A 26,411-nucleotide genomic window follows, 5' to 3' on the forward strand; every position below is an offset into this window, starting at 1 on the left:
AAGTGATCCCACCTTCTTACAAAATGTTATTACTTGCGATGAATCGTGGTTTTTTACTTACGATCCCGAAACTAAACGCCAATCGATGCATTGGAAAACTCCTGGTTCTCCACGACAAAAAAAAGCACGAATGTCAAAATCGAAATTCAAGGCAATGATGATTGTTTTTTTTTGACATCAAAGGGATTGTGCACATTGATTGGGCACCAGAGGGACAAGCAGTGAATCAGCATTACTACATTAGCGTCCTGGCTATCCTACGTGAGCGAGTACGGAGAAAACGGAACGATTTGTGGAGAAAAAAGTCATGGATCCTTCACCAAGACAATGCCCCAGCTCACAGTGCGTTGTCAGTGAAGACGTTTTTGGCAAAACACAACATTCCCATCTTAGATCATCCACCCTACTCACCTGATTTGGCCCCCTGTGACTTTTTTCTTTTCCCTAAAGTCAAGTCAGCTTTGAAAGGAACTAGATTTGAGACTGCTGAAGCAGTAAAAGAAAAAGCGACGGAAGTAATGTATGGACTTACCGAAAATGATCTGCAGCATTGCTATGAACAGTGGAAAATTCGTATGGAGCGGTGTAGAGACCGAGGAGGAGAGTACATTGAAGGAGATAACACGAAATTGTAAATAATTGTAAATAAATGTTTTTTCCAGCATCAGTCCGGTTTTTTTCTAGCCGCGCCTCGTATGACGTAAACGACAGTAGATCGAGGAAAATAACATGAAAGGAATCTAACAGAGACCTTTCAATCTGAAACATGTCTATTCGAATTTCGGTCCAATTACGTAAGAGAGGCGCTAGTAGCACCACTGTGAGGATGCAAAAATGTTTGCTTTAAACACGCGGTGTAACGGTCGTGAGCGTTAGTTACCTTTGGGAATGGGCGTAGTGAGTTAACGTTAGGCAAGAATGACTTTAAGGCAACGAAGAAGCCACTGAGTTTGAACGAGCTCGTGTAATACGGCTACGATACTGCAGAGAGATCTGGCAGGAATGTAGTCACTGTACCTCATTATTAGCAGCGGTCACGAGAATGTACCGTTGCGAGAAGACCGGCCTCCGGACGGCCACGTGGCACTACCGGGAGGGAAGATCGCCGTGGTCGGCGTACGGCTCCAGCGCTTCACACTGCATCTGCAGGAGCAATCTGAGCAGCAGTTGGCACCACAGTCACACAACGAGCTTACTTCAAGGAAAGCTGCGAGCCAGACGCCCTATAGTGTCTATTCCATTGACCTCAAACCAACGCCATTTGCGATTTCAGTGGTATCAAGTTAGAGCCAAACTGATCGTTATCTAACAGATCCTCAGATTTCTTTTCCATTCTTCTGTGTATTATTCTCGTAAGCAAGTTGGATGCTTGAGCTGATTGTGCGATAATTCCCGCACTTCATATATCGTGTTAAATTCGATCCGATTGGCGTGTTAGATTGTCAAAATCCCGAGACATTTGGACGGCCCTGTAAGTAATGCTCCAAACATTCTCAATGGAGGAGAGATCTGGCGACCTTGCTGGCCAAGATAGGGTTTTGCAACCACGAATTCTGGCAGGAGAAACTCTCGCCGTGTGCGGGCGGGCTTTACCTTGCTGAAATGTAAGCCCAGGATGGTTCGCTACGAAGGGCAACTAACCGAGGCATAGATTACCGTCGCCAGCTGTGCTCTAAAGCTGCGGCGCATGACAACCGAAGGAGTCTTGCTAGGAAATGAAATGGCGGTCATGACCATCACTCCTGGCTGTCGGGCTGTACAACGGACGACAGTCAGGTTCTTATCCGACCATTGTCCGGGGTGTCTCCACACAACTTTTAGCTGGTCATCGGGGCTCGATTCAAAGCAGGACACGTTTATGAAGATGATTCAACTCCAGTCAGGATGTGCCCGATACTACTGGAAAGGGTTTGTTGGTATACAGAGGTCAATAGTAGTAGTCACGAGGTCAGTTCCCTTGCTGTGAGCCATCTCTTAATGCTCCTTGTGGTCAATGAATAACGAGTTGCACATCGGATCGATAATAATGATGAATCCGGTGCCCGGAGTGCCTTTCTGACGTTTGCTCTGCCCTTACGTTCTGTCGTCTCTCTAACAAGAGGAGGCCACGACGTTTGGAACGCGGATTTACTTCAAACTTCGTACACACTTAGTACTCCATTAGGACAACAACATGTGTAAGCAGTAGCGCTTGCTTCTCAAGCGTTATTGAGAAAATCGCAAGATGATTTCGGTCGTCAGATATATACCTGTGCGTGGCCGTTTTTACCAGGAAGCGGCGGCAGCCGAGTGGGTAGCGTTCAAGCGCCGTAATCGCTGGATCGAGTACCGTTCCTCACTTTTTTTATATTTAACACAGTCATTTTCTTTACTATTCATATTACAATTGATATAATGGGAAAAACACGTGTAATCGGAAGAACTTTTATTAAATTTACAATGTTATTTGGCAGTATACAAATTTTTATTATCACAAATAATATAATATTCTTAACTATCGACTAGGAAACGACCAAACGCATAAAGTGATACTGAAAATGTATGCTTATCCGTGATTTGAGAAATCTTTTATACCTGGAAGGAGCCCGAAACTACTTGTTACCTCCAAGTTCTGACCGTCACAGACGGCTTTCGAAAGATGTACAATTAATCGTCGCTTTCGACATTACGAGTACAATGGCAGGATGGTATTTTTCGTAAAAACATGGAAAACATAAAGTTAAACGGCACCAGCTGCATTGAATAGATGCTGTTTCCGCATACGCAAGGTCTTTTGAGGTTTTCCATGGAAAAACAAACCTCGTTAACATTTTCAAAAACCTCTCTTTCAGCGGATAATTTTGAAGCAAATTATGCATAACTCAGCATTTCCTCAAATATCGGGGCTGATAATTGATCATGCAGTATCGAGTGTACTTTACTAGCGTCTTCACGAGAAGCAATTTCTCGTTCTTTTTTTGATTAAATGCGAACAATTTTGAAGACACGGACAAGCAAACATTTTCAGTATCACTTTATGCATTTGGTGGTTTACTAGTCGATAGTTATGAATATTAAATTATTTGTGATAATAAAAATTTGTAGACTGTCAAATAACATTGTAAATTTAATATAAGTTCATCAGATTACACGTATTTTTCCCATTATATCAATTATAATATAAATACTAAAGAAAATGACTGTGTTAGAAATAAAAAAAACTGACGAACTCGACTCGATCCAGCGATTACGGCTTGAACGCTATCCACTCGGCTGCCGCCGCTTCCTGGTAAAAACGGCCACGCACAGGTATATATTTGACTACCGAAATCATCTTGCAATTTTCTCAATAACGCTTGAGAAGTACGCGCTACTGGTTACACATTTTGTTGTCCTAATGGAGTACTACGAGTGTACTAAGTATGAAGTAAATCCGCGTTCCAAACGTCGTGGCCTCCCCTTGTACGTCGAGCAATTCCTTTTTAACGCTGTTTTCGGCCATGGTTCAGGCCATCATAGTTGAATAGCGGCATCGCTCCTATTCAAACGCCGATTGCTTCAACCGGTTTCTATGAGCCCAACTATTCTGAAATCTGCGCACATTGTTCACGCACCTGTCGGCGAGGCGTAGTCACTGTCCAACTGAGTATATGAAATGAAATTCGCAAAGACTTTATGTCCTGGTATCGATATGTCCCTTTCTACTATCCTTGTCAGCTGCGCGGTGTCACACATTCATCCATTGGCCACCAAAGTGTACAATTTTGCATTTGCCATCGATAGTTATAAAAATATCTATTTGTCACATATTTTTGTAACTCCTTCCTGGTACATTGTTTTTTATTAATATCTTAAATTGTATCTTTATATTCGAAGTCAACGATGGGGTTATGTCTATTTGTGCTGAATCAGTGCAGTTTTTGTCTGTGTGTGTGTGTGTGTGTGTGTGTGTGTGTGTGTGTGTGTGTGTGTGTGTGTGTGTGCAATACCTGTGTTCCAGCACACTTTCCTGTACTTGTATTTCTGTAACAAGTCATTTCTGTAATGGATGTCGCGCAATTGAATACCTCATAAAATTCTTATGCGTCGACCTTTCCTCGACGGACTGTGATTTTGTCACTGTGTCCCGCCATTGATTTAATTGTAAGGTATGACTCTTTACAAAGGTGTTGTGATATGAATTTAAGATCTTATGTAAGCTATATAAGAGTATAGGGTGATGGATTTCTATGCAATAATTGCCATAATAATTTCCGCTGTTCCTTTGTTACTTCTTAAGACGCGCAGGTCGCCGAAGTGGCGTCAAATCGAAAGACCTGCACCAGGCGAACGGTCTACCCGACGGGAGACCCTAGCCACACGACATTTCCATTTCCATTTTACCAAATTCCTAGCACGGCGATCCTAAAATAAACGCTGATCACTGTTTCTGCTACTCTCGAGTTCATGCCAAAGTAGTTATTTGACCTCTTCGGTTTAGGAATTAAATAGAATCAGAATGCTGAAATATATACGTTACGGACAATGAAGCACAAACGGGAAATGTCTTTCATGGCTGGTTGCTTACAACGTTGTTGACTTTCTAAGCGCAATAAAGTGAATTCAAATGAATTAACGAAATCTGAAGTACGAGGGGGTAGTTATTTAAAACAACATTGTCCAGCAGTTCCATATTCTTCCAAGTCTCCTTGGTTAATGTGTTACAAATGCTCTTCTTCAACGACATTACATGGAGCGGCTTCAAGAAACGAAAAGCCGGTGTAATTATAAAGAAAAGCCACCATAATATACAAGGGCGTGCTGAAGAGTAGTGCCTTGGAATTTCTTATGTGGAAACTCTCAAAGCTTTCGAAATAAAAACAAACGTTATTAACAGTCTACGTCTTTATTCTTCATGTCTATATATCTGCTTCTCAGCATAGTCACCCTCGCGACGAACACATTTCTCCCAACGAGAAACAGCTTTCTTGATATCGTCACTGTAGAATGTTTGCTGACGGAGCCATAACCTTACCTCTTGTTGCACCGCTTCATCACCATCAAAGAGAAGTCGTCGAAAGGGTTCTTTAAGTGTTTGAAACGTACGAAAATCTGAAACACTATGACATATCTGATGAATTCAAGTTTTTTGCTAATAAATATGCTGGTGTGATTATTAATAAAGTTGTAACGTATATTTATAGAGTAAGTGTAAGGATAGAAAGACTAACATTAGATGAAAGAGCTAACAAAAAAATATTCGAAGATCAAGGAGTCTTAGAAAGGGTTAGGATTGCATGTAGTAATAAGCTTGGACCTTTTAGTCTGAAACCAGATAGATCGGCAGGTGTGCCGTGGAGGAAGTATAGTAGGCGGCTTGCATTCAAATTTGTGACCTATAGTAAACCAGAGACTAGTGCAGACATTAGTAAAGTAAAATCATGGGTTGATCTTGAAAATCAGTGTAAATGTAAAAATAAAATGTTTCAAGGAACTAACCCATATTATATAGGTATTCAGGTTGCTGGTGATGAACCTGAAAAAAATGATATTGTCCAGAGTGAAGTCAAATATGTTACATTTAATGTACGGAACCGTGTATATATGACCTTTTGTAAGCGTAAAGGAACGGTCACGTTCTGAATAAAGTTTATTTTATTACAGTCTATGTCTGCGTTGGCGTTTTTCTATGCAAACTGGGAACACATAAGGAACTATCCTGATGACCTCCGCCTTGCATTCCTCGTACCTACTACGGAGCAGCGCATCGACGAGTTGGCGATTACTTTCTACGGAAATAGAATTAATTATTCTGCAGCAGTAATTGTACTGGAAGAACTGTGGTATTATAAACCCAATCTGGAAGAGTTGTTGGAACAGTTTAGGCTTGCATATAGAGAATATGTGTTCATGCCAAATGGTATAAGGTGTGCTAACAGATATTTCGACTTTCGGCAGGGAAGATATAGGCCTCTATGGTATCTGTATTAGAACCTCTATAAGTAAAACCTCACAGTCCTGCTCAGACGCACAGCCGTAGGCCATCCTAGAAAATGGCCTCACGTCCAGTGAGGTCTCCTTGTCAGGATAAACCAAAATATAGGCTTGTTCACAAGTTAGAAGCAGACAAAAAGCGTTGGCAATGTACATGTAAATACGAGTTCTGCTTGCATTACCGTTGGCAATTGTTGGCGAGGCTATATTACGTCCTCGATATTTCAGGATGGCGTACAACCTGCGTCCCGCTCTGGGATACAGAAGAGATGTGTATGAAGCTGCAACCAGTGGTCTACAATCATCCCAAACCAGCGAACATAACAGTTCTACTAGTCCAGATTTCACAACATCAATTTGACGACGGATGGGAGGTGCCGTTGTCGCGCTTGCCAGCGCACCTACTCGGAGCTCCAGGGCCATCCACTGATCGATGACAATGAACTCAAGGCGTCGGATTGTTGAAGGTGGCGCAGCGCTTTTATGATGTCTGGCATTGTCATGCTGAAGAAGGAGGTGCCTCACCTGTGGACGAACTCTTCGAATTCGAAAATCGATTAAAGCACGCCGTTTCTCACGCACCGACATAATTACGTAACGTACCGCTAAGTTACGTGCTACAATTCGGAGCTCGCTAGAGCAGAGGACTGCAAAATGTGGACATGAAGAATAAAGATGTAGAACGTTAATGAAGCTTGTTTTATTTGAAAAGCTTTAAGAGATTCTACGTAAAAAATTCGGAGGCATTACTTTTCAGCACGCCCCCGTATATATGAAGTAAGTTTTAAATTAGTGTTATACAACTATACTTTCAGTTTAAAATAAAACACGTTCTACAAAAACTTTGTATGAGTATACATTAGCTAGCTTAGCGCCCTCTGCTTCACCCCCACAGGCTGTATGGTCTGCAGTGTTGTTCACGAACTGTAACACATTATAAACTTTTCACGACGATTAACGTCATAGAAGCATGCTGTTTTCCAATGTATTTCTAATGAGAAATTCGATTCTGGTAGCTATTGTCCAAGGTTTTTGTTAATCATGCCTTTTGAGCTCTCGTGGTGATGCTTACATAAAAACTTGTATCCCCTAACACATATTTCCTTGCACCTAAACTACAAATGGAAACCAATTTTCATAGATTTAGCTTTACATTTTTTATTATAACGAAATATTCATCCCCCTATTTCAGTCCCTTAAGGGTTGAATTTCGAAAAAACAGTGAAAGGCGTACTTTTTAATCAGTAACAAAGAAGCCAAATGTCAGTTTTCAAGAGTTTAGCTTTAAAAATGCCTTAACAACGAAATATTTTCATAAAATATTTCACCCTCTATTTGACCCCCTTAGGGGTCGAATAAAAAAAAGTGAAACACGTATTTTTTATTTGTAATCTAAAAGTCAACTACCCATTTTTGTAAATGTAGCTTTACAAATACTTTGATGGTTCTTTAATAATGATTTATTTAAAAAAAACTTCCATCCACTATTTCACCTCTATAGGGGTTAAATTTCCAAAAATTATTTTGACCGAGAAACTAAATACCAATTTTTCTAGGTGTAGCTTCAAAATTGCTTTAGACATATTTTCAAGAAACATTTCATCCCCTATTTCACCCTGTTAGGGATAGAACATAGAAAAATCCGTTCTTGAACGACGCAGAACATTATAAGATAAACACCCTCCACAAATTTTAAGTTTCTATCCTTAGTGGTTTGGGCTAGGCGATGACGAATCAATGAGTCAGTCGGTTACCACAATGCCCTATAATATACAGCGATTATTCAGGGGGCCTGTAAAAATCTGTTATTGTTTTAGGTACGCCTACGAATATATTAAGGCATAAGTTTTCCAGCTCAGAAATCAGCCTCTGTATTGAAAAATTATTGTAGCTGGAAGAAACACTGGAGTCGTCCAAAGGAAGAGACATAACTGTAAGAGAAGGAGCTCCGGCTAACAGTATACCAGCATTTCAGCCCCTCTGATAGGCCGATGCATAGTAGGGCGGCAGAGGTGTCACCCTCTGTAGGCCAAGCGTACAGGCAACGCCTGCGGGGGCAGGCAATCCACAAAACACTTCTGTACCGCTTGGAGCCTCTGTGCCCCGTCGGATACAGCAGATACACAAATAGCGGTATATGATTTTTAAATATCTCTACATCCACAGAAACGCTTGACTCATCTACACCGACTCCTCAATGAATGAAGAACAGTGTGGCTTTGTTTATGGGATTTAACGGCAATAAGAAAGTCAAGCTGCCTACCAAATTAATGATGTGACTGCTGGACATTTGGCTGCACTTGGCAGAAACAGCGTGACAACACGGTTGGGTACTCACCACGTTGACGAAGTCCTGGAAGGTGATGGCGCTGGTCTTGCGCTCCAGCGCCCTCTCCAGCAGGATGTCCCGCTTGTGCGCGTCCACCTCGGCGGCGAACTCCGGCTGGTTGAGCACCTCCACGAAGTCGTCCCACGGGATCTCGCCGAAGCCCTCGGGGTCGTACTGCCGAACAAACCAAATGCACGCAAATTACAGACAGCATACTCACGTGGTGATTTAACTGTAACACCAATCAGCTTAATATTTAGCTGGTGCACGTCGGTACGTGCATCACTGAAGACGAGACTGATCCCAATTAGCCACAAGAGCTTGGAATACCTGAGAATGTACTCCCTTGGCCCAAATTCTTTCGGCCTCCTGTTTGATCTGCGGTACTGAACCTGCGAGGTCAAGTGGAAAGAGAAGACGTCACCAAGTGAGGAGTGCAAATGTCAAACGCTCTAAGTGCCGTTTCTTTTCAAAATTCGTTTTCAGTGCTCTTGTGTTCTCGGTATTATGTTGCATAACCCTAGACGTTCACAAAGTGTCAAATCTGAAACTCTTCTTTGACAAGAACAGGATATAGGAAGGTGACCCTTTCAGTGGGTCAGACTTGAATGCAGGAGTCTGACATAGAAATGTTGTTAATTATGTAACATATCATTTATTTTATCCAAATAAGTACACAGACGTACAATTATCTTTCAAAATTTTCACAAATAACGTGAAACTTCCATAAATCTTAAAAACACTTAAAACCACCCTATGTGGTTTCGTAAAGTTAAATCTTTACAATCGAGCAAAACAAAGGTAAAACAACAGAAATTTTAAATACCCTTATTTAGTTCCCGTGATAAGGCTCATAACTTTCAGTAATACATTAAACAAACGCAGCGTCGTAATTTGTGCGCCAAACAGAAGTTTCAAACATCAGTTTAACTAGAAGGGCTAACGACACAGACTCTATAACCAATACCAGTTTTCGTCATCAAATTCACAATAAAATTTAACACGTAATTAAAATTTAAAATGAACTGTCACGATAATCTAATTTCATTGCTTGACTACAGCGGGACAATATTAAATACTTATATTCCAAGCTGCAAGCATGATATAAGTCAAAAACCAAAAATTCAACTCATTCATACGTCAAACTATCCTCTCGACTGAATGTGAAAAACAATCACATGACATCATGAGAAACTTAAACTAGAAGAACTTGGTATTAACGAATAGAATTATTTTCTTCGCCCTCCAGGACATGCCGCTTGTACAGTAGTGTTCTGGAGCTGCCCTGATGCAGAATCAACGCGGAAACTGCTTCACGGCCGATACCTTGCACGCCACCGCAGAACGCAAACCGAGCCCAATCCTTCTCAGTCGCTGTTTAAGACCAGTGTTGGATAAAACCCGATGTATAAACAGAGAAAGATCCAATTAATAATATGCCAATTAAGGATCCTCCGACCGCTGCGGAACCGACTTCTGGGCATGGAAACTTGCTAAGATGAGCACGACTTCAGTTAGGATTGAAATGTCGACAACGTATTTCGTTAACTGGAAATCTAAAAAAATGGTTCAAATGGCTCTGAGCACTATGAGGTCATCAGTCTCCTAGAACTTAGAACTACTTAAACCTAACTAACCTAAGGACATCACACACATGCATGCCCGAGGCAGGATTCGAACCTGCGACCGTAGCGGTCGCGCGGTTCCAGACTGTAGCGCCTAGAATCGCTCGGTCACAACGGCCGGCGGAAATATCAAGCCGTGACATATATTAACCCAACTATCTTAACACTTTGCCGTCCTCACGTCTCGCACAAATCTATTCGCTTGGCGCCGGCAGCGCTAATTCGGATTACGTGGCTTGTCGCCGGCCGCTTGTCACCTTTCCGTTGATGACAAGCTTCAAACACATTGACTATTGCGCGCTTTAATTTTTCCGGAAATCCTCTATTTTGCCGTGTCGTTCCACAAACTCGAAGTTTCTTTTCAAGTAACTTCTCTGCAAGTTCTACACTGTTATAATCATTATCCATGTAGATGCGATGCCACTTTCCATAAGAAGGTATCAATAGTTCCATCACTGTTTCTGCTTAAGGTTGTCCATCGCCGGAATATATCTTGAATGAGGAAATGTATCCCGTACTCGAATCACACAGCATCTGAATGAGGAGGCCATATTTCGTAATTTTCGACGGACTGTAAACTTTATAAAATTTAACTGTCCACGCCACGGTAACATTCCTTCATCAATTGAGATTTTTGACTTAGATTAAACGTTTGCTTAAACTTTTTGGAAAAATAATCAATTAGGAATTGCACTTTGAAAAGACGGTCGGCATTATCCGGTTTATTGTTGTTGTCGGAAAAATGTAAAAATGATAATATTTGTCTGAATCGTTTGCGGGACATTGTTTTGCGAAATATCGGTGTGTCTACCAACGGATTCATTGACCAATAATCATCGATCCTTGCCTTTTTTACAGTTCCCATAAGGATAACAACCCAAACCATTTTCTAAGTTCGGGTCCCGTAACGTCGACAAATTTGGCATTTTTAAAAATCCAGTTTACTTTTATTGCAATTTTGATTGTAATTCTTGTTGGTTTCGTTGCTAATATATCCAAATAGATCGTTCCAAATATATAATTCTACGATATCCACGGCGCTGTGTGTATCTTTGGGAATATGTGTGGACCCGGAGATCCTTAAAATTTGTTATTGGTCCACAGTAAATTATTGTCTGTCTTCTTCGTCTGATTCATCCGAATCAGTTGGAAACCGTGGCGTCGTCGAATTCTTCTTGGACGTATTTCACTATTTTCCGAAGTTCTGCTTCACTTTCATTTTTTTGATATCCATTCTTCCCAATCGGCCAAGTCGTCCGGAACGTCAGACAAGACGTCGCGCATTCATCGTAAATAATCGTATCGTCTCTTTCGTCTGCCATAATGAAAGTGCACAAGTACTTATAAAAATAAAAAACTTGTTGACGTGTGTAACTTATTGTTAGCTAAACAAAACACCAACAGAATGCAAACGATATTAAAGTGCTGTCACCGGCCACTGCGCGATACTATGCTCACGACACCACTGTGGTGTCGCCGGCCACTGAGCGATGCTATGCAGACGACACCACTGTGGTGTCGCCGGCCGTTGACCGCTATTTCGCGCACGACGCCACTGTGGTGTCGCCAGTCGGCAAAGTGTTAGCTAAGCCCGCGAACGTTAAGGAACAAAATTAATCTCCTCAGCAGACGCGCGTAGGCACCAGATAATTCCATCAAGTGGTCATATCCCGCCACAATTTAAACGACACGTCCGCTCACCTGAAAAGGAAGTTCAGACATCAACTCGATCACGGCAGCTCGCGTTGTATCTCTACCAGACAGCGACATTTCCACAGGCTGGCCTATCAGTCGAGTGTATTCTGCTGCCCTGGCGCTGTACAGATGTCACCTTTACAATTGCCACGGTGCTGAAAGTCCTCACCGTTCTCGACCAGCTTCCTCTCTCCTTCGCTCCGAGATCTCCAAGAAAGACCTCAAGTCAGCGATTCGCCTACTTAAAAGCCCGCCGCTCGCGAACCTCCTCTGAGCCGAGCGCACACTCTTTGGACCCACGACAAGCTCACAGAAAAATCGATGCGGGCGTATCAAAATCATAGAGAAAATGTTTCAATAATTATTAGATAACGCATGGTCTTTGTGCCAAGCAGTCAGTCTCTACATAGTTCCAAGGGCCGATCTCCGTTTCGCCTGGGATGGTTTGAAGGGAAACATAAATATTTCTGAGGCCTGAGGAAGGCCTATGCCCCGCAAGAATGACACAAGATTCTTGAGTCAGCTAAGGCTATACACCCATTCCACGTAAATTCAATACATACAACTGACTTCTTTGATTTTAAAGATATTGGTGTCAGCGCGGGCGTGTAAGATCTCCAACTGCAACACGGTCATACTCATCCATATCAAATAGCTGTTAGAAATTCTTATGCTGAAACAGAAGAATGGAAAAACATCAAAGACCATGGCTCATGTGTAACATGACTTGATCTGAAAGACCAGCCGTGATTATCAGTTCCAAAACGGAAACACCTGTACGATGTTGCCATTTATTCATCAACAGCAATGGGTGTTCTGAAACAAAATGTGTTTCATCCGATCTGAAGAATGGAGTTGTGTATTAAACAGATGTTTTGCTTGAAATTAATTTTGTTATTCCCTTGTAAAAACTTTAAAAGATATGATAAATGACTTTTAGTGGCTGCAGTTACTGGTTAAAATGTTACTGTTGTATTTCTGTATTTGTGTTATCAGAAATAAAACATGGTGCCTCAGTATTAATGGCATTTGAAACAAAGACTTTCTTATTGGCTCTTAGAACCAGCTAGTTGCCTCGCATAGTACTCAGAATGTTCTTAATAAATTACTTATTTCTTATTTGTCTCATTATTTCATACAGTAATGACGTAAGCGCCACAATTCTCTCGGATCAGAAGCCCTCCTCAATTATTTGGATACAAATAAGTTAAGAACAAAAAGAGATACATTGTTTGTTGATTCTCAAATATGAGATCTGGCAGTTATAAAGTTTGATTCTGTGCTTGGCGACCACTCATAAAGAGCTGATAGTAGGAAATTTTCCACACCCTTGGAGTATTTCACGAATAGAGCTTTCGCAGAGCTAGGTAGAGAATGGTGTGCAATACAATAGAATGGATGTTGAAGGATGGTTAGGGTCCAGAGATGTCGAGGCAGGATCAGATGTGCCCAAGGTGTTGAAATAGCAATCCTATCGCCAATTCAGGACTTTTTTTGGGCCACTAGATGGTATCCCTTAGGGAAATGGCAGCAAGGGACAAGAAAGGTCACCAGATGCGCTCTGTGTGTATGCCTGGGGCCTCATTCAACGTGTTGAAGAGGGTATGCCGGCGGCCATTCAGGGAACAGGGAGCAACCAGCTGCAGATTGTGGAGCACTTTGGAATAAATGATGCCAGTCGTCTGGGCTCCGATGTCATACTTGGGTCATTCCAGCAACAGGCAGAGAAAGTTGAGAAGACCAGTCTTGAGCGTGGAGTTTCAACGAAGCTCACAGTTTTCAGAGTTGTCCCCAGAACTGAGCGTGGCCCTTTGGTTCTGGGCCGAGTGGAAGAGCTGAACCAGGCTGCTAGGCTGTGAATTCCTATACTTGCGCACGTGGGATTGAGAACTGTAGGGTCCCACTAAATGGGTCAGGTGTGCACTACACGTCAGAGGCTGCTACTCAGGTAGCTGACTGTGTGTGAAGTGCACACAAGGTCTTTTTTTTTTTTTAACATTAGGTGACACTCCATCCAATCCAGATAACGACAGGAGTAGGAAACCCGGAGGTGCCAGTGTAATCTCGAAAGAAATATCTCTCACAGGTGAGAGTATTAAAACCCTAATGCTAACTGACGAAGCATTAGCAACGAAGTGCCAAAGTTTGAAGCACTCCTGAAAAGCAATGAAGCTTACGTAACATTGGATACAGAAAGATGGCTGAAACCCGAAATTGATGTCAGTGGGACTTTCGGGGAAAATCTGAGTGTATATCGAAAGGATAACCAAATCGGAAACGTAGGTGGTGCATTTGTCGCAGTAGACAAGACACTCAAATCCACCGAGGTAGAAATTGAAACTGCACGTGAGACTGTTTGGGCAAGACCCAGTGTCAGAGGTGAATATAGTATGATAATTAGATCCTTCTATCACCCACCACACTCACCTCCTGATGTAACCGAAAACTACGGAGAAAACCTCAGTTCACTTGTACATAAGTTCCCCAGTCATTCGGTAATAACCGGTGGAGACTTCAGTCACCCAACAATTAACGCGGGTTGGCTGGCTCTGAGCACTATGCGACTTAACTTCTGAGGTTATCAGTCGCCTAGAACTTAGAACTAATTAAACCCAACGAACCTAAGGACATCACACACATCCATTCCTGAGTCAGGATTCGAACCTGCGACCGTAGCGGTCGCTCGGCTCCAGACTGTAGCGCCTAGAACCGCACGGCCACTCCGGCCGGCAATTAACTCGGGAAATTTCAGTTTCGTTAGTGATGGCTTTGATACGACATCCTGTGAAACTTTACTAAATGCCTTCTCTGAAAACTACCTATAACTTATAGCTAGGAACCCACCTCATCTAGAAAAGATATTGGATCTAATGTCAACAAATAGACCTGACCTCTCTGAGGATGTTCGCATCGATACTAGTATCAGTGACCACAACGTGGTTGTTGCAACAGTGATTCCCAAAGTACAAAGGGCAAGTAAAAGAAGTAGAAAGATATTTATGTTCAGCAAATGAGACAGGAACTGAGATTGAGGGTAGCAAAGCAAAAGCTGAAATGCTTAACTCCGTTTTCAAATGTTCCTTTATAAAAGAAAACCGCGGAGAATTGCCCCAATTTAATCCTCATGCCCCTGAAAAGGTGAACGAAATAACTATCAGTGTCAGTGGTGTTGATAAACAGGTGAAATCGTTAACGTTAAACAAAGCTCCAGGGCCCGATACTGAATTTGCTGCTGAGTTACCTCCTTCTCTAACTATATTCTATCGTAGATTCTTCGAACAAAAAACGGTGCCCCGTTCTTGGAAAAAAGCACAGGTCACATCCGTCTGCGAGAAGGATAGTAGGAATGATCCACAAAACTACCGTCCAGTATCCTCGACACTGATTTGTTGTAGATTCGTGCTCTCGAACTACACTACTAGCCATTAAAATTGCTACCCTATGAAGATGACGTGCTACAGACGCGAAATTTCACCGCCGGGAAGAAGATGCTGTGATATGCAAATGATTAGCTCTCCAGAGCATTCACACAAGTTTGGCGACGGTGGCGACTTCACAACATGCTCACATGAGATAAGTTTCCCACTGATTTCTCATACACAAACAGCAGTTGACCGACGTTGCCTGGTGAAACGTTGTTGTGATGCCTCGTGTAAGGAGGAGAAATGCGTACCATCACGTTTCTGACTTTGATAAAGGTCGGATTGTAGCCTATCGCGATTGCGGTTTATCGTATCGCGACATTGCTTCTCGCGTTGGTCGAGATCCAGTGACTGTTAGCAGAATATGGAATCGGTGTGTTCATAAGGGTAATACGGAACCCCGTGCCGCATCCCAACGGCCTCGTATCACTAGCAGTCGAGATGACAGGCATCTTATCCGCATGGCTGTAACGGATCGTGCAGCCACGTCTCGATCCCTGAGTCAACAGATGGGGACGTTTGCAAGACAACAACAATCTGCAAGAACAGTTCGACGACGTTTGCAGCAGCATGGACAATCAGCTCGGACACCATGGCTGCGGTTACCCTTGACGCTGCATCACAGACAGGAGCCCGTGCGATGGTGTACTCAACGACGAACGTGGGTGCACGAATGGCAAAACGTCATTTTTTCGGATGAATCCAGGTTTTGTTTACAGCATCATGATGGTCGCATCCATGTTTGGCGACATCGCGGTGAACGCACATTGGAAGCGTGTATTCGTCATCGCCATACTGGCGTATCACCCGGCATGATGGTATGGGGTTCCATTGGTTACACGTCTCGGTCACCTCTTGTCCGCAATGACGGCACTTTGAACCGTGGGCGTTACATTTCAGATGTGTTACAACCCGTGGCTCTACCCTTCATTCGATCCCTGGGAAACCCTGCATTTCAGCATGTTGCAGGGCCTGTACGAGCCTTTCTGTATACAGAAATGTTCGACTGCTGCCCTAGCCAGCACATTCTCCAGATCTCTCACCAATTGAAAACGTATGGTCAATGGTGGCCGAGCAACTGGCTCGTCACAATACGCCAGTCACTATCTTGATGAACTGTGGTATCGTGTTGAAGCTGCATGGGCACCTGTACCTTTACACACCATCCACGCTCTGTTTGACTCAATGCCCAGGCGTATCAAGGCCGTTATTACGGCCAGAGATGGTTGTTCTGGGTCCTGATGTCTCAGGAGCTATGCACCCAAATTGGGTGAAAATGTAATCACGTGTCAGTTCTAGTATAATATTATTGTCCAATGAATACCCGTTTATCATCTGCATTTCTTCTTGGTGTAGCGATTTTAATGGCCAGTAGTGTACTTGCAAGACGCCGCTATCCAGCTTTGATCTGTCAGTTGTGTGGATCTTGTCCTTTCATTGAAAGAGACAGATTCGAAAACTGACACGTAAGTTTGTGTTTTTACTTTGCATTAAGAACTTATCGTTGTTAACGACACCGCTGTCCATCTTTCAATTATAAGTTGCCGTGGATGTCATTATCGTGTTGAACCTGTCCGGTTCGAACGGTGGGTCGTATTTTCGAGTTTTTTAATTCATATAACGATGTTATCTTAGTACTTCACACTCTTATCATTATTGTATTGTGGAAAGTGCATTAGTGATATAGCATTGTTCAAACTATTTCTGGCTGTATGATGTTCATCTTTTAATGTTTTTGTTTTACACTAAGGACTTACGTTTGCACATCGAGCTATTTTTATTTTTCTACTGTAGAAATTGCAATTATGTTCACATGATAGTTACGAATACCGTTGGCTGTATGGTCTCTGCTGCACAAAGCCAAAATAAGCAGGTAAAATGTAGATCAAATAGGAGGCGTACCAGCAGCCCATCATCGGTCATTCCACGTGACAGTGGCCCAGGAGTATTTGGACGGAAACTCATGCCGTTTTAACCACTTAACTTGGCTTGGAGCCTGATAATTTTTAATTCAACGTTGCCGCTGCGATACTCTGCGTCCTTTGAACTCCAATGAAAAACATTTAATTTGTGCTGTAATACACACATCAAAAATTGTTTTGCATGACCCTGGTTCCCAGAACTCCTGAAGACAGACGCAGATTGTGGACATTTTATCACAGACACAGTCCCTTTGACTGTTCAGAGATGTCACTAAACCCGCCCAAAGATGTAAACAACGACGCCTGAGCAGCGCCTTTTAGACTGAGTGGGTCCGACAGCCGATCAGTTCCAGTCATTCCACCACGAAGGAGGTACACGGATCGTGTTGTCTTTAGTTCCATCGTGCCTAGACGGTCAATACCGCGGTTCGATCACGTCCGCATTGTTCCTTTGTGCCAGGAAGGGCTCTCGACAAGGGAAGTGTCCAGGCGTCTCAGAGTGAACCAAAGCGATGTTGTTCGGACATGGAGGAGATACAGAGAGAGAGGAACTGTCAATGACATGCCTCGCTCAGACCGCCCAAGGGCTACTACTGCAGGGGATGACCACTACCTACGGGTGATGGCCCGGAGGAACCTTGACAGCAACGCCACCATGTTGAATAATGCTTTCCGTGCAGCCACAGGACGTCGTGTTAAGACTCAAACTGTGCGCAATAGGCTGCATGATGCACAACTTCACTCTCGACGTCCATGACGAGGTCCATCTTTGCAGCGCGTTATAGATAGGCCCAATAACATCCCGAATGGACCGCTCAGGATTGGTATCTTCTCCTCTGCCTTCTGCCAGACAATCGTCACAGACGTGTTTGGAGGCACCCCGGTCAAGCTGAACGCCTTAGACACACTGTCCAGCGAGCGCAGCAAGGTGCAGGTCCCGTGTTGTTTTGGGGTGGCATTATGTGGGGCCGACGTAAGACGTTGGTGGTCATGGAAGTCGTCCTAACGTTTGTACGAAACTTGAATGCCATCCTCCGACCATATCTGCAGCATATTGGCGAGGCATTCGTCTTCATGGTCGACAATTCGCGTTCCCATCGTGCACATGTTGTGAATGATTTCCTTCAGGATAACGACATCGCTCGACTAGAGTGGCCAGCATGTTCTCCAGACATGAACCCTATCGAATATGCCTGGGATAGACTGAAAAGAGCTGTTTATGGACGACGTGACTCGCCTACCATTCTGAGGGATCTTCGCCGAATCGCCGTTGAGGACGTGCCACTGGGTATTAGAGGTACTGGTGTGTAGAGCAACCTGAACCACCACCTCTGCAGGTCTCACTGCGTGGTAGTACAACACGCAATGTGTGATTTCCATGAGCAATAAGAAGGGCAGAAATGATGTTTATGTTGATCTCTGTTCCAGTTTTCTGTACAGGTTCCGGAACTGTCGGAACCGAGGTAATGCAAAACTTTTTTTGATGTGTGTGTTAGCAGCAGAATAGCAACCCATGAGAAATGCGATGATCTTAAAAATCGCAACAACGTTTCGATCATGATGTACATCTCCACTGTACAGGGAGCGTTTATTCACTCAACAATAACGAGTTTATTAAAGACGGTGCGCTCTCTCAGATTTGGAGACGGGATGGAAACCACCTCTGTCCGCTTCGAAGAAATTTCGTTAGGGATGCCAATGAAAACTTTAACATGGATGACTGAACTGGAAACTGTATCCTCATCATCCCGAACAAGAGTAGTAGTCGATTAAAATGTCAGAACCCACATTCAGTGTAGCATACCATAAATCGAATTTGTGGATTCATATTTTTTTCGTTTTTGAAAGCCCTCAGTCTTATGTTTTAATCTGGCTCTCCAGAATTCCTCCACTTTGCCATCTTGTTCACGTCAGGGTAACACTTGCTCCCAGAGTCCTCATTTATTAGATATTTTGCAGTCTCTGTCTTCCTCTATATATTTTACGCTCTACAGTTCCCCTTAGTACCAGGTGATGTGGGCACATCGATCTAGCGATTATCGATCCCATCTGGTGTAAAGTTTGCCTATACAGCGTTCGCCTGAGGCGAGGCACGGAGAGAGAGAGAGTGAACTCGGAGCCGCTAGGAGGCGTGAGTCGCGCGTGGACTGTGTTTGGAGGCACGCTGAGCGGCAGTATAAGCTGGCAACGCGTGGAACTCAGACTGTTTATACTGACGTTGGTGATTCTGACCTTCATTGGTTGACGATACTCTGAGTGGACAGCCTTGTTTCTGCTGACGACGGCATTGGAACCATTGATAGTTTTTTTCTTGGATGTGCAAAATTTCAGCCCATGAACTATGGTAACAACGTGATTTAATGTATTGCTGCCTCTTATTGCCTCATTCGAAATTCTCGTCAGCCACTTCAATCTGTGCTATGGGTATTGCCAACTGCCTGAACGATTTCTTTAGTAGCGAAATGCCCGTTTTTTGATGGTTTATCAAGTGTGGTTAAATTTTTTTTTCTTTTATGTACTGGACCAATTGGTAGCGTTCTCCAGGCCATAGTTTAAATTGTCATTATTGTCTGGCCTGTATTCCCTGAAGCACATATGAACGTGTTTATGAGGCTTGTTTAATTAACACCATTTGTTTGAGAAGCTTGTCTTGTTACATTGTGTTCTCTCCCGTGTGTACAACGAGCTGCCTGAGGAGACGGGCGAGCTGGGTCTGTTCATTGTTGGAGAGTAAAAGCGCTCGTACCAAGAGCGGCAGTTCACGTGAAATGAAAGGAAAGCTGTGTGATCCTGCTTTAAGTATACGTCTCTAATTATAACTGTGATCTCTTGATGCATTTGTACTTGCGTGAGTGGTGGTCGAATTTTAAAACCACGAATTTGTTTAATGTTGTTTAATGATCCTGTGTTGAACTATTGCAGAAGTTAAAACTAAAGTCATTTACTTGTCAACTTGAATTTGTTTTAGAGATGTATTTAATTATAAGAATGTTTTTATGAGAAACTTTGTCTTAAAATTTTATACACCGTGGTTTTTTATTTTTTCAAATCGTGAGCTCATTGGCAGATGCCGGCTTAGGTTAAGACCAAAGGTTATATTCTGGTCTAGTTATTTTTCTAGTTGAAGCACCAGGCTTATTGGATTCTGATTGCTTTGGTAGTGGTTGTTAAATGTTACTGTTTGGTAAAATATATTTTAGTTTTTTATTATTTTAATAGCTTGCCTAAAAGTTTAATGCAAGTCTGGAAGCGCAATGATGCTGTATGTATATTTTTTTGTATAAGTACCAAGCAATGAAACCTGCTCAGAGAGTTTAATTGCAATAAAGTCGATCATGTTTGAGAGTTATGGCCTAGTACTTTCATTAACTGAACCTTTCCTGTGCTAGCGTGAAGTTGCGCTACACCAGGGAAGCTATTCCCTGATGCTTTAACACATGACTTATCATCTTGTCCCTTCTTCTTGTCATGTTTTCCATATGTTCTCGTTCTCGCCTCATTCCTTATGTTATACATCTGCCTAATTTTCATAATACTTCTGTAGTACCACATCTCGTATGCTTCGATTCTCATCTGTTCATGCTTTCCCACAGGCCATGTTAAACTACCATACAATGTTGAGCTCCAAAGTTACATTCTCGGGCCGCACGGGATTAGCCGAGCGGTCTCAGGCGCTGCAGTCATGGACTGTGCGGCTGGTCCCGGCGGAGTTTCGAGTCCTCCCTCGGGCATGGGTGTGTGTGTTTGTCCTTAGGCTAATTTAGGTTAAGTAGTGTGTAAGCTTAGGGACTGATGACCTTAGCAGTTAAGTCCCATAAGATTTCACACACACTTGAACTTTTTTTTTTACATTCTCGGAAATTTCTTCCTCAGATTAGGGCCTATGTTTAATACTAGTAGACTTCTCTTGGCTATGAATGCTCTCTTTGCCTTGTTAATCTGCTTTATATTCCCTCTTTGCTTCGTCATGCGTTATTTTCTGTCCAGCGCATTATAATTTCTTATTTTTCTCTACTTTGTGGTCCCACAATTTTGATGTTCAGTTCATCGCTAATCTCATTTCGGCTACTTCTTATTACTTTCCGCTTTCTTCGGCTAATTCTTAACCGTATTCTGTACTCGTTACCGTTCATTCCAGTCAACAAGTAATAATAAATATTCTTCACTTTCACTGAGGATAGTAATGTTATTAACTAATCTTGATATTAGTGTAATGTGAAGCATTTGATGGATACAGTAAATTATAGGTCCGAAAGGTCACTTGTGCTATCAGGTTTTATCTGTGCTATGTAAATATTGATAAATAAAACATGTTTTCACACAGGTGTTCTTTGGGGAACAACTGATAGAGGTCGCCCATTACTGACGTCAGACATCTTATTCATTGTTACCAACCTCCATTTGCTTGGCTTTCATAAGAATTAAAATGAATATTGGTCTACGTGAAGTGCCACAATATCAGCTCAATCTCAAGTGACGCTTGACGTATACGCAAAATGTACTTTGAGACATCTTTGTTCCCACCAGTTTAAGGAAAATGATGTCACAAACAAAGTATAAAAATGTATTTAATAAGAGAAATAAGCTGCCTGTGGGCTGCTTCTATTTTCATTGACATTAGCTTTAACTTACGTCTTTCGATTGCATATTAAATTTGTTTGACCGCACATTAATGTGGTACCGACCATACTTGAGTTCACTATTATTCCCTCATACTTGTCAGCAACAGTAGCTAAATAAAATAAGTGAAATTTTTACGAAATTTAAAACGACTAAGGATATGCAAACTGTCTCATCTTAAAGGAATGTTTGTACTGGTTCCAAAACTGCTCATAGTTCTTCCAGGCGTGTGGTATTTCCGTTTAATACTGCATATTTAAGTAATATCAGTTGATCTGATGCACTTGAATTGCAGTCGTATGTGTAAAGTATGACATTTTGACCTGCAGAATCTTCTAAGTAAATGTTATGTTTGGAGTCAGTTATTTAACTTAATATGAATTTTACACGACGGCATATTTGAAACAATCTTTGATTCAGCCAAATGAGTTGACTACTCATGAAATCTCTTATCCCACTGTGATTTTTTGTTACTATCGATCATCAGTTTATGGAAGTAAAATATGTAATGATGAATTAAACCGGCTTCAAAATTCGAGATGTGTATTTCTTACAGGAATCCTAAAGTAGTATTCCACAATGATTCTACTGTATCAGTGGCGCAATTAACAATATTTCACTGTTGTCATAAATGTGTCTTAGATATAAAAAAATGAACTGAAATTAGATAAACTTTTGATTAGGGTCAAAGAGTTTCTTATTATCTTAATAGAATTTGCTTCGATAATCGATAATGTAATTATATCAGAGAGTCTGGCGTGCTGAACACTGTGCCGCTAGCAGTATCAGTATTTGCGATGATCTGTCCATACCTGTCTCTTAAGGAGCCATGGAAAGTGACGACATGGTCTTTTATCCTGTTATTAAGTTTCCTGCACGAGATAAGAATTGCAGGCAGAAGAGCAGTCGCATTTACTTATGAACATTTGTAAAATTTGGTCGTACTTTATCCCAAATTAACCCTATATTTGCTCCTACGGAATTAGATTGAATCACGTACTCTTTAGTGTTCGGGTGCCGACGATTTGGCGAACAGCTTCGCGGGAGAAACGCCGTGAGAAGAAGCGATCGAGACACACTCTGGCGGGAGACTCTGAACTCCAACGATTTCGCCTCCGCAGCGGAGTCGTCATCTTCCGGCAGTTGGCGGAACTACGTCGTCTGAGGCCGCGGCGCCCGCCGGTTTCCCCACGGCGGTAATGTGTTTAGCTGCGGAAGCTGTTGTTCTGCTCGTCACAATTCCCATTCATACACGAAGCTACTTCGCGTTTAGCGTGCTCTCTCTCATCATTAGAGATCCATACATTTACTCCGGTTTTGTGCTATTCTTATTGCATCTAATAAGTCTCTAATGACCCTAATTCCTTTCTCACTCCCTTGTTTCACCTAGTTTTTAGTACAGAAGCCATAGAATTGTTCGAGGGAGGAATAAACGTGCAGCAAAGACTAAATGGCATATTAAAGGGATTTCATCTTCATCTACGTAGATAATTTGCAAGCCACCGTACGGTGCGTGACCTTGGGTACCACTACCAGTCATTCCCTTTCCTCTTTCACTCGCAATTAGAGGGAGGGAAAAACGACTGTCAATTTGCCTCCATAAGGCCCTAATTTTTCGCATCTTATCTTCGTGGTCCTTAAGCGCAGTGTGTGTCGAAGGCAGTAGAATCATTCTGCAGTCAGCTTCAAATGTCGGCTCTCTAAATTTTCTCAACAGCATTTCTCGAAAAGAATGTCGGCTTCCCTTCAGGAAGTGCCAATTGGGTTCCCGAAGCATCTCTGTAACACTTACGTGTTGTTCGAACCTACGGGTAACAAATCTAGAAGCCCACCTCTGAACTGCTTCGATGTCTTCCTTCAAACCGACCTGGTACAGATCCCAAACACTCGAGCAGTACTCAAGAATAGGTCGCACCAGCTTCGTATATGCCATCTCCTTTACAGGTGAACAATACTTTCCTAAAATTCTCCCAATAAACTGAAGTCGACCATTCACCTTCCCTACCACAGTTCTCACATACTATTCGTTCCATTTCATATCGCTTTGCAATGCCACACCCAAATATTTAAACGACTTGATTGTGTCAAGTTGGACACTATTAATGTTGTATCGGAACACTGCAAGTTTGTTCTTTTCGACACCTTACCATGCACCACAGCTTCATCAACCAACAATAGCAGATTGTTGCCCACCCTGTCGGCCAAATCATTCATGTGCATAGAGAAAACATCGGACCTATCACACTTCCCTGCATCATTCCTTACGATACCCTTTTCTCTGATGAACACTAGCCATCGTGTACAACGCAATGGGTTCTATTACTTAAGAAGTCCTCGTGTCACTCACATATCTGTGAACCTATTCCAAACGCTCGCACCTTCGTTAACATCTTGCAATGAGGCATCGTGTCAAATGCTTTCCGAAAGTCTAGGAATTAGAATCTGCCTGTTGCTCTTCATCCATCGTTCGCAGTATGTCATTTCCACTTCTTGGTGTTTTGGTACAGAAACCAGTATGCAGGATGCGACAAAATAACGGTCTTGGTTGCAGAATTGGTTTTATTGCTTTATTTATACATGACGCCCGCTGGTCTGATGCAACACATCTTCACATTGATCAGTATAATGTAGGTAAATGGGTTCTGGTTGCCACGATTAGAGCATCGGCGAAAGTAGGCTGCCTTCCTCATACATAGCAAAATAAATCGAAGGAAATAAGTGCTCTTGGCGGCCGGGGTGGCCAAGCAGTTCTAGGCGCTACAGTCTGGAACCACGTAACCGCTACGGTCGCAGGTTCGAATCCTGCCTCGGGCATGGATGTGTGTGATGTCCTTACGTTAGTTGGGTTTAAGTAATTCTAAGTTCTAGGGGACTGATGACCTTAGAAGTTGAATCCCATAGTGCTCAGAGCCATTTGAACCATTTTTGAAATAAGTGCTCAAGTCATGTGTTAAAAACTTGCGGTTCCGTTTAGCATAGACCAGTGGATACGAGTGGCTGGAGGCACCATTCTTCGTCTTACATCCAACGTATTTACCACGTGATGGACTATGTGCAGGCCTGATCCAAATTTGAATCTACTGGTCTATGCTACAAGGACCTCCAATGTTTTAACATATGACGTGAACACATACTTCGATTTATTGTACTGTATATGAGGAGGGCAGTCTATTATTGACGATGGCCTAATCGTGGCGCCCAAAACCCATTTACCAGTGCTATGCTGGACAATCTGAAGATGCAACGTAGTAGCTGAAACGCGCGTCATGAATAAATAAAGAAATAAAACCAGTTCTGCAACCAACACTGTTGTTTCCACCACAGATGGCAGGTTTTTGCCAAAAGGAACAGAATTTACGCAGTAATGCGTGCATATTACAGTAGCGTCTGCTTTCTGGCGTGATGATCGGGAAGAATAAGGAACAGCGTCGACAGTTATGAAACTAAGTGTGGTACTAGATAACTGATAGCAGAATATGGAAACTAAGGTTTTTTCTGTATACTGTAATAAACTTCTGAGAGGGCTAGGCATAACTAATCAATTTTAGGCGTATAATATTGTGACACTGATATTCTTTTTCCTGTCTTTTTCATTAATTAAAATGATGTATGTAACCCATAATATGTAAATTTGTACGTAGTCTATCTAACTGTTATACATGCTATACTTACATATTTTCTGTTGTATGAGTTCTGTGGCTAGAGAGAATAGTGTGGTGTCACCGCCAGACACCACAATTGCTAGGTGGTAGCCTTTAAATCGGCCGCGGTCCGTTAGTATACGTCGGACCCGCGTGTCGCCACTGTCAGTGATTGCAGACCGAGCGCCACCACACGGCAGGTCTAGAGAGACTTCCTAGCACTCGCCCCAGTTGTACAGCCGACTTAGACAGAGATGGATCACTGACAAATACGCTCTCATTTGCCGAGACGATAGTTAGCATAGCCTTCAGTTACGTCATTTGCTACGACCTAGCAAGGCGCCATAGCATTTGATAATTAATATTGTGAAGCATGTACCGTAACGAGAGATGTTCTACAATTGTGGATTAAAGTTAAGTATTATATCAACTACGTACTTTATTTGCTACTATTAATTACCTTAACTGTTCCAGACCTCACGCCAGTCAGCGTGTAATTAAACGTGTGCATTTCGGCCTCCTCTAGCAACACAGTGTTGGCTCTTCTGCCAACACTTCAAATAGCATGTGCGTAAAGGCGGTGGAACGGACAGTCGAAAGAATTTGGAATGAATAGAGAGAAAGTGAGTTTTTTATGGACATCGAATGAATGAAAATGAGAATTTGATCAAGCACCATGATTGAAAAATGCGTATAAAGGTAGCGTAAAGAAAATGTGATACCGAGTGATTAAATATGTTGAGATCTTGCAAGCGATTTATGAACATAGAGGAGATGATCTTAGTGCTCTAAATGACAGGAGACTGTGGCTTTTTACTGAATTAGTGCGAGGAACTGTTCATTACTGAAAAACACATTTGTGAAGTCGTACTACATCAATTACTTTTTGTGTCTCTTCCATCTTGGCTGTATTTTTATCACAGACATTTATAGTATACAGTCAGTAGATTTCGGCGATGTGTCATTTCATGTGTTTACCCATAAACTCGTAATTTTACACAGGTTGGAGTGTCGAATAAACTCCATGAAAGCAATGTTCTATGCCACTCGTAAGAAAACCGCGTGATTTCAAAGATGTGCCTCGCGCTTCTAACCTCCATCACAGAGCTGTCAAGCGAAGGTGCGAAATCTGGGTAAAAGAGGATGCGACGACTCCCCATAGAGTGACAAGTCCCCGGTAACGTTGGGCAGAATTGTGGTGAAGT

General features: G+C 42.5%; 1 long non-coding RNA gene across 1 annotated transcript in view; it reads right to left on the minus strand.

Moving 5' to 3' along the window:
* Positions 1–8,336: 8,336 nt before the first annotated feature.
* Positions 8,337–26,411, minus strand: part of LOC126456515 (uncharacterized) — an 845,506-nt gene continuing 827,431 nt past the window's right edge. The window contains exon 3 of the long non-coding RNA XR_007585370.1: positions 8,337–8,455. This is a non-coding gene — a long non-coding RNA (uncharacterized LOC126456515). The remainder of the gene's footprint in view (positions 8,456–26,411) is intronic.

Source organism: Schistocerca serialis, chromosome 2 (assembly GCF_023864345.2).
Source record: "Schistocerca serialis cubense isolate TAMUIC-IGC-003099 chromosome 2, iqSchSeri2.2, whole genome shotgun sequence".
Taxonomy (NCBI): domain Eukaryota; kingdom Metazoa; phylum Arthropoda; class Insecta; order Orthoptera; family Acrididae; genus Schistocerca; species Schistocerca serialis.